General features: G+C 42.7%; 1 non-coding gene across 1 annotated transcript; it reads left to right on the top strand.

Annotated features, from left to right (window-relative positions):
* Positions 1-6,650: 6,650 nt before the first annotated feature.
* On the top strand, positions 6,651-6,757 carry LOC117714475 (U6 spliceosomal RNA). The gene has a single exon (XR_004607549.1). It is a non-coding gene; the product is annotated as a U6 spliceosomal RNA (small nuclear RNA).
* The last annotated feature ends 2,086 nt before the right edge of the window (positions 6,758-8,843 follow it).

Raw genomic sequence — 8,843 nt, forward strand, 5'->3', positions numbered from 1 at the left:
TGAACACGCCACTCTAGGGTGCATATAAGCAGTGCCTTTTTTGGGCTTGGGGTCTTCCGCTTCAGCTAATACAAGAATAAAGCCTTGCTGTAGTAACTACCTGAACACTGCCTCCCGTGTCTCTCTTGCGGGCGAGGGGACTCGGAAGGGGGGCAGAACAGTTTCTGGGTGAGCAAGGAGATTCTCAAAGACGTTTGAGAATCTTTCATTGCTGGGGAGATGTGGAATTCCTCCTGGCTGGCACTTGGGAAGATGTGGAATCCTTCCTGGCTGGTATTCGATTGAGACAGGTTTTGGTTACTTTCTCTGTGTAAGTTTTTCTGTGTCTGTTTTGTGTTACTTGTGACTACCAGGGCATTAATCACCCTTTCTTTTCAGATAACCCTGCCAGTCTGACCTGACTGGAAGAGTCTTTAATGTTTTCCCACCAGCCTACCTGAGATGATTTCCAGCAGCTTTTACAGGTTCTCTTTACCACAGAAGAACGAGAAAAGATCCTGTTAGAAGCCCCCCTTAACAGACCAGACTGAGACTTCAACACGGCTACAGGTAGAGAGCGGCTGACAGTTTACCCTGCCGGGCTCTGGTGACAGGTAAGAAGTTACAGCATATAGAGAGATTACAGGATTATACCTTGCAGGATTTAGTTAAAGAGACAGAAAAAATATATTACAAAAGAGAGACTGAAGACTAGAATACTGGCTGCAGTTATAAGAGAGAGAGAGAAAGGAGACAGACAGGGAACCCTGGGCAACAGAAGACACTGGGCTTGAGACTGCCCAAAGAAGAAAAGAAGGACCCCTAAGGTCCTGAAGATGACTAGAGGGGACCCTGAGAGTGGAGGGGACCCCTATAGACTTTCTGGTAGATACTGGAACAAAATATTCAGTTCTGAAACAGTAAGTGGTTAACAGAATTTTCAAAAGCTTGGACTAAAACCAGTGCCTCCTCTATTGGAGTGAAGCAGTACCCAATGAGTCATGAAGCCAGAGAAAAAATTAGACCTCACATTCATAGACTGTTACAATAGGACATTCTGGTTCCTTGCCAGTTGCCATGGAACACCCCCCTGCTACCTGTAAAGAAGCCAGGCACTACATTTGAGTACACTTAAAGGCCTACAAAGAACTAAGACTTGTCTGAAAGCTGTTGCTGCTGTGGCCTAGCTTAAATTGACTCTGGGACAACAGACAACTGTTGTGAGACCCCACTCCCTTGAGAACATTATCCGACAGTCCCCTGACCGATAGATGACTAATGCCCACATGAAAGGGTGATCTTTGCCTCCCTGGCCATCCTGAATCCTGCCACCTTGCTACCTGAGACTGACGATTCCTCCCCGTTTCATTGCTATATTGACATTCTGGCAGAAGACCAACCTTGGCCAGGGAGTCTGAACTCCCTGACCAGAGCAGCTTTGTGATTGAAGGTAAGCGAGTGGTGGGAGCGGCAGTAGTGGACGGGAAACAAGTGATTTGGATGAGCAGCCTGCCAGAAAGGACATTGACAACAGATATGCTTTTGCCACTGCCAATATTCATGGGACAATTTACAGATAGAGAGGACTGCTAAAAAGTCATTGTCTTGGACATCAGAAAACCCAGGATACTGTTGCTGAAAAAATCAGGTGACTGCTAAAAAGACTGCTCAAAGAGCTATGATTCTGACTGTTGAAAGTCCTAGAAAGTATCTTGATGTCCATGTTAAAAATAGTCCTTCCACAAAGAGAAAGACGAAGATATGTGACAAATTTACATTGTTTAGCTCACCTAAGAGCTAAACACCTGAAGAACTTGATAAAGTCCTCTCAGTTTTATGTGGTGAACTTATCTGATGTAGCTGAAACAGTAATAAACAACTGTGAGGCCTGTGCCCTGACTAACGATGGGTATTCAAGATGTCCCCCAGGAAGAAGACTTCAAAGAGACAGACCTGGGACCTACTGAGAAGTGGACTTCACAAAAGTCAAACCTGCTATAGATACTTTCTCAGGCTATAGATACTTTTTTTTTTTTAAAAGCCTTTCCTACAACGAATGAGACTGCCAACATGGTGACTAAGAAGATCTTAGAAGAGAACTTCCCCAGGTTTGAAATACCCAAGATAATTGGGTCTGACAGTAGACTTGCCTTTGTTGCCCAGGTAAGTCAGGGACTGGCCACCTAGTTAGAGATTAATTAGAAATTACATTGTGTTTATAGACCCAGAGCTCAGGACAGGTAAAAAAAGATAAATAAAACTATTATTAGCCTTAGAGACTGGCTGGGGATGACTGGACAGCCCTCCTTCCTTTTGCCTTGTTCTGGGTTATGATTTAACACCTTATAAGATTTTATGTGGGGGGGGTCTCCATCACTTACTGAGATAGATAAAATATATGATTCTGATGTTGTTCTTTCTAAATCCCTGTTTGTCCACATGAAAACACTTGAGGTGGTCCAACATGAGGTCTGGGAGCAGTTAAAAGAAGCTTATGAGACTGGAGACCTGAGTGTGCCTCATCAGTTCCAGATTAAAGATGCTGTTCTCATCTGCTGCCACCGAGTCGAGAACCTTGAGCCTCACTAAAAAGGACCATACCTGGTGCTTCTGACCACCCTCACAATGATGAAAGTTGAAGATATTTCTAAACAGATTAGTTACCTTTTTAGAGAAAAAAATAAGTGTTGTTCAGATTACAATGTTATGCCAACAATATCATACTTTACAGGGTCAGAAAATCCAGATTATAAAGATACTAAAACAAATTCTATGATTAGAATATCTACATCAGCAGAAATGGGGAAATGAAAGAGTTAAAAATTTTTAAATCTTCCACAGATGGAGTCAAGAGTGCAGATCAGCTTGTTTTGCACTCTGGGTCCTAGGAAACTAGCTATCCACAAGACAAAATAAATAAGATAAGAGTTCAGAGCTGGGAGTTCAGGACAGTGTGACCAAGCGCTATGGGTACCAGGAACTAAAATCTGACCATAAGATAGATTGAATAGGGTTTGAGCTGGGAGTTCAAGTTAGCGTGCTTGTGCACCCTGGATACCAGGAACTTGGCTGACCACAAGATAGATGGCTGATTACGTACAGGCTCTTAGAGAATAGCCTGTTCCTTGTACCCTGTTACAAACTGAATAATGGGCTGGGACTTTCCACAGGTGCTCTCCAATAGCCCTCCCTTACTCCCCCTGAGTTGTGGTTCCCCTCTGAGTTGTGGTTTTGGGCTTTAAATTCTCTCTGTCTCCAAAGCCCCGGGGTCAGACCCCACTGCCCCTGCGTCATGGGTCTTGACCTCAGTATACTGATTAAAATATGCCTCTTACTGATTACATCAAGTTTGGTGTCTTGCAGTTAATGGGTGGCTGCCGATTCCTGAGGCTTGGGTAAGGTCCTTCATTCGTGGGGGCCTTACAGACTTCACACATTTTTTCAGGCAAATGAATGAAACTAGAAAATATCATTCTGAGTGAAGTAACCCAGACCCAAAAACGACATGCATGGTATGTATTCAGTGATAAGTAGATATTAGCCTAAAGCTCAGAATACCCTTGGTACAACTCACAGACCATATGATGCTTAACTAGAAGGAAGGCCAAAGTATGGATGCTTCAATACTACTTAGAAAGGGCAACAAAATAATCACATGAGGTAGAGGGAGGGAGCGACTTGGGTGGGAGACAGGTGGGGGAATACAAAGGGGGGGCAGGATCCTGTATGAGAAGAGACTGTAAAGAAGTCCAGAGGGCCAAGAGAATGAATAGAAATATGTAGCAGTAGGGGGTGGGTAATAGCAGGGGAACCACTGAAAACTCCCAGATATCAGGACTTCCACAGACTCCCAGGACCCAATAGGGATGACATTAGCCAGAATTCCCAACAGGGAGATAGAACCTGAAGAGTCCACTTCTAGTACATGGCTCCAATTAAGGGGTGGGGCCATTCTTGCATCTCAAAAAATTTAATCCAGAATTGTTCTTGTCTAAAGAAAATGCAGGGACAAAAATGGAGCAGAGATTGAAGGAAAGGCCATCCAGAGACTACCCCACCTTGGGATCCATCCCATCTGCAGATAGCAACTCATGACACTATTGCTGATGCTAAGAAGTGCTTGCAGACAGTAGCCTGGTATGGCTGTCCTCTGAGAGGACCTGGTATGACAGCACCTGACTAAGACAGATGTGGAAACTCACAGTCAACCATTGGGCTGAATCTGGGGACCTCAATGGAGGAGTTAGAAGTACTGAAGCAGCTGAAGGGGATTGCAACCCCATAGGAAGAACAACAATATCAACTTATCAGACTCCCCAAAGCTCCCAGGACTAAACCACCAGCCAAAGAATATGTATATATGGCTGGGTTTATGGTTCTCACTACATATATTGCAATGGATTGCCTTATCTGGCATCAATTGGGGAGGGGGTCTGCTTGGTCCTGTGGAGGCTTGTTGCCCCAGTGTAGTTGGATGCTAGAAAGGTGAGGCAGAAATGGGTGGGTGGGTGGGGGATCACCCTTTTAGAGGCAAAGAGGTTGGGAGATTGGATGGGGAGTTTGTGGAGGGGAGACTGGAAATGGGGGTCAATATTTGACTTTTTTTTCCCATGAGACTCGGGCAGAGTCACACGGGGGACGCGGCATTCGAACCAGGAGAGTGAGGGTCGCCCTCTGGAGGCTGGCGCCGAAGCCATGTGCCACCGCTTGTTCACTGGGGTCAATATTTGAAATGTAAAGAAATAAAATAATCAATAAAACTATTTACTATTGAAAGAATGTCAGTTTTCTTCAGGTAATTCTATAAAATGAATGCAATTCCATGTGTGGTCACTGAAAGTTTATAAAAATTAATAGACTTAAGGAGCTGGAGAGATGCCCCAGTGGTTAAAGAGTATTGGCTGGTCTTCCTGTGGACCTGCTGCGTTTGATTCCCAACACCCAGTTAATGGCTTACAACTGTTTTTAACTCCTGTTTCAGGGGATCCGATGACCTCTTCTTGCCTATGTGGGACAAGGTATCCATGTGGTGCATTGACATATATGATGGCAAAATTTCCATGTCCAAAATACAATATAATTTTTAATTAAAACAAATTCTAAAATTTATGTAGAAACAAATAATTTTAAAAGCAAGAAAACAAGACTTTCTTGAAAGCACCCAGTTCTTGATTTTCAACTGTCAGGAGTCATACATGGAAGGCTGTGGCAAGCAAGTGAACTTTCTGGAGATGTCTCAGTGTTTGTTTTTTTGTTTCCCATGGATACAATGTGTGTGCCCTGAAGAGGCAAGGACCCCAGGAACTTCATCCCAGGGTTGCTTCTTTCCTGCTGATATGCCATTCCATATCATATACCTCTTTTTAGACTTGGTGTTCCATATCATATTAAAATAAACAAAACTGACGGTTACAGCCAGACATTTGAGATGTTTTGTTGACAATTTGATATTACCCATGTTACTAAAATTCTTTGTAGTCCTCAAGGACAAAATATTATAAAACAGATATTGTGGACTTTAAGATAGTGTCTTCATGACTCTCTGAGTGTGGGAGAAGCGGCTACTGACACTTTTGCCCTGGTTTTACTAAGAACTCTAAAAAAAATTGGCTTTTAATACAAAACAGGAGGAGTTACACCCCAAAAGGAGTCTCCCAGTGCACCACGCCAACCCTGACCAGCAGGAATTAAGACACGGAACAACCGGTTCCTTCTCACAGCAGTTTACTCAGGATGCTTAGCAGTTGGTAGTCAAGATGGCAAGCCTGCGATCCCTTCCCAGGTGCAGCTTATAAACCCTGCCAGGAGCCCATGAACTCATGCCATGTATCATCTTTCTATAGGCTCATGACGCTTGTGTAAGATCAGGCCACCTTGAAGCACAGCCTTCTCACCAAATAAGGACTTGTTTATCACTCGGCCCTCTGGTGGCCATCGCCATCTTGGGGCGAGGTTCTTATGGCGCCTAACATCCCAGAAATACTCTCTATCATGGTTTGTTCATGCTCAATCTTCTAAATCTGAAAGCTCATGGCAAACCTGCTGCCATCTGACAGACCTTAGTGCTGCAGAATTATTAAGGGCTGATTACTCTGTCTAGGCAGATAGTTGACTATTCTGCAAGTGTGTCCTTTTCTGGACAGTAATTTGTCTGTAGAAGGAAAGAGGTAATTCTTGTCTAGTGGCTGTCTCACCACAACTGGAGTAATTCTAAAGATGCTCAATTTCTTCTTAGAATTCAATATAGGAAGCTGTCAGGAGCAGACAGGTCTCTAATCAAAATGAACATTAATACAGAAATGTTTGTCACATCAATTCTGTGGATTTCTGATGTTTTGAAAACCAACTATCCATGTAAGGTAATCTGGACTGTTGTCTGTTAACTCCACTCAGCTATTTCTAAATAAAACATAGAAAACACCCTAACAATAACTCCAAGCCATGAATTTGCTATAGTCCCTTAACTCACAGGCTGACCATCTCAAATCCATTAAAAAAGTTAAAGAAGGACTGGGTCTAAGCCTTGTATTCCTAAATGTGTTATACAGGTACAATGCCTATGAGAGTAACAATATTCATCTCACTTTTATATCAATAAGAAGCTCGTACCAATGAAAACCTTAAAATTTGTAAACAAAGTAAATTGGTGCTGTTTAAGAATTTATATCTTCGTGCTCACTTCGGCAGCACATATACTAAAATTGGAACGATACAGAGAAGATTAGCATGGCCCCTGCGCAAGGATGACACGCAAATTCGTGAAGCGTTCCATAATTTTTACTTTAACTTCATTGTTTCCAAAATATGAACCTCTCCTGACATACCTGCAGTGCTTCACATTGCCCCCACTATAATAGACTGAAGCTCTTTGAAACTGAAATCCTAGGTGAGCTTTTCTTGTCTTAATTTGTTTCTGTAATACTGAAGTAATTATTTTAATATTATGTATTCATGCCATATCTTATACAATATTGGTGTGTTAGTGTGACATATGATCACTATGAGCAATAATAATAATAATAATAATAATAAAGAATTTATATCTTCATCTTGATAATAATTATACAGATTTCTACTAATAGGTTATGGCTATGCAATAAACCCTAGCTAATCCTCGCTATTCCCACAAAACCACTACTTTTCCCTAGAAAGACAGCCCAACATTTACCACCTTAGTCCCCAAGCCCAGGGAATAGGGGCGCTGACTCTTCATTAGCTTCTTCAAGCTGATTATGGGTGTTGAGATATTAGAAGAGGAGTGGGGGGAAGAGCAAATTGATAAGCCTCTGATGCTGTGTCTTCGCTGCCTCCAGATGGAATTCCAGGACCTTAGAGGTTTGAGCAGGTCTGCCCAGCTTGCTTGTTGAGTAGTTACACCAAGGCTGAGCATTTTGCAATATACAATTCTCAAAACAAATTTTAGTATCAAGATAGTTTTTTTTTTTTTAAAAAAGAGGGCTGACATTTTATTAAGGATGTTGGTTCTAACCGCTTTTCTTTTTTTCCCCCTATTTTATTGGATATAATATTTACATTTCAAATTTTATCCGCTTACCACATTCCCTCCACCACCCAGGAACCCTTTAACCCATTCCCCTCCTCCTGCTTCTATGAGGGTGTTTACCCACCTACCCCCCAATCCTCCTCCCCACCCTCAGATTCCCCCCCACCCCCACACAGTGCTCAGCCTTCAAGGTACCAATGATCTTGTCTCCCACCTATGCCCAACAAGGCCATCCTCCCCTACATATACAGCTGGAGTCATGTGTCTCTCCATATGTGCTCCTAGGCTGGTGGTTTAGACCCTGGGGAGCTCTGGCTGGTTGGTATTGTTGCTCTCCTCATGGGCCACCAACCCTTTCGGCTCCTTCAGTTTACTCTCTAACTTCTCCATTGGGAACCTTTGATCAGATTAATGGTTAGCTGCGAGTATCTGCCTCTGGGTATGTCAGACTCTGGGGGACCTCTAAGGAGTCAGCCTTATCATGCTGCTGTCAGCTTTCCCTTCCTGTCATCCGTATTAGCATCTATTTTTGGTGACTACACATGGAATGAATACCTAGTGGAATGGTCTCCATACAACCTCTCCTTCAGATTCTGTCCCACACTTTGTCTCCATATTTGCTCCCTTGGGTATTTAGTTACTCCTTCTAAGAAAGACCTAGTCATCCACACTTGTTCTTCCTTCTTCATGAGCTTCATGTGGTCTGTTAGTTGAATCTTTGTTGTTTCAAACTTCTGGGCTAATCTCTGCTTATTAGTGAGTAAATACCATTTGTGTTCTTTTGTGATTGGGTTACCTCACTCAGGATGATATTTTCTAGTTCCATCCATTTACCTAAGAATTTCTCAAATTCATTATTTTAAATAGCTGAGTAATATTCCATTGTGTAGATGTACAACATTTTTTGTATCCATTCCTCTGTTGAATGGCATCTGGGTTCTTTCCAGCTTCTGGCTATTATAAATAAGGCTGTTATGAACATAGTGGAGCATATGTCTTTGTTATATGTTGGGGCATTTTCTGAGTATATGCCCAGGAGTGGTATAGCTGGGTCCTTACGTAGTGCTATGTCCAATTTTCTGAGGAACCGCCAGACTGATTTCCAGAGAGGTTGTACCAGCTTGCAATCCCACCAACAATGGAGGAGTGTTCCTCTTTCTCCACATCTTCGCCAGCATCTACTATCACCTGAGTTTTTGATCTTAGCCATTCTGACTGGTGTGAGGTGGTATCTCAGTGTTGTTTTGATTTGCATTTCCCTGATGACTAAGGATGTTGAGCATTTCTTAAGGTGCTTCTCTGCCATTCATGTTTCCTCAGTTGAGAATAATTTGTTTAGCTCTGTACCCCATTTTTAATG

This window comes from Arvicanthis niloticus, chromosome 8 (assembly GCF_011762505.2).
Source record: "Arvicanthis niloticus isolate mArvNil1 chromosome 8, mArvNil1.pat.X, whole genome shotgun sequence".
NCBI lineage: Eukaryota > Metazoa > Chordata > Mammalia > Rodentia > Muridae > Arvicanthis > Arvicanthis niloticus.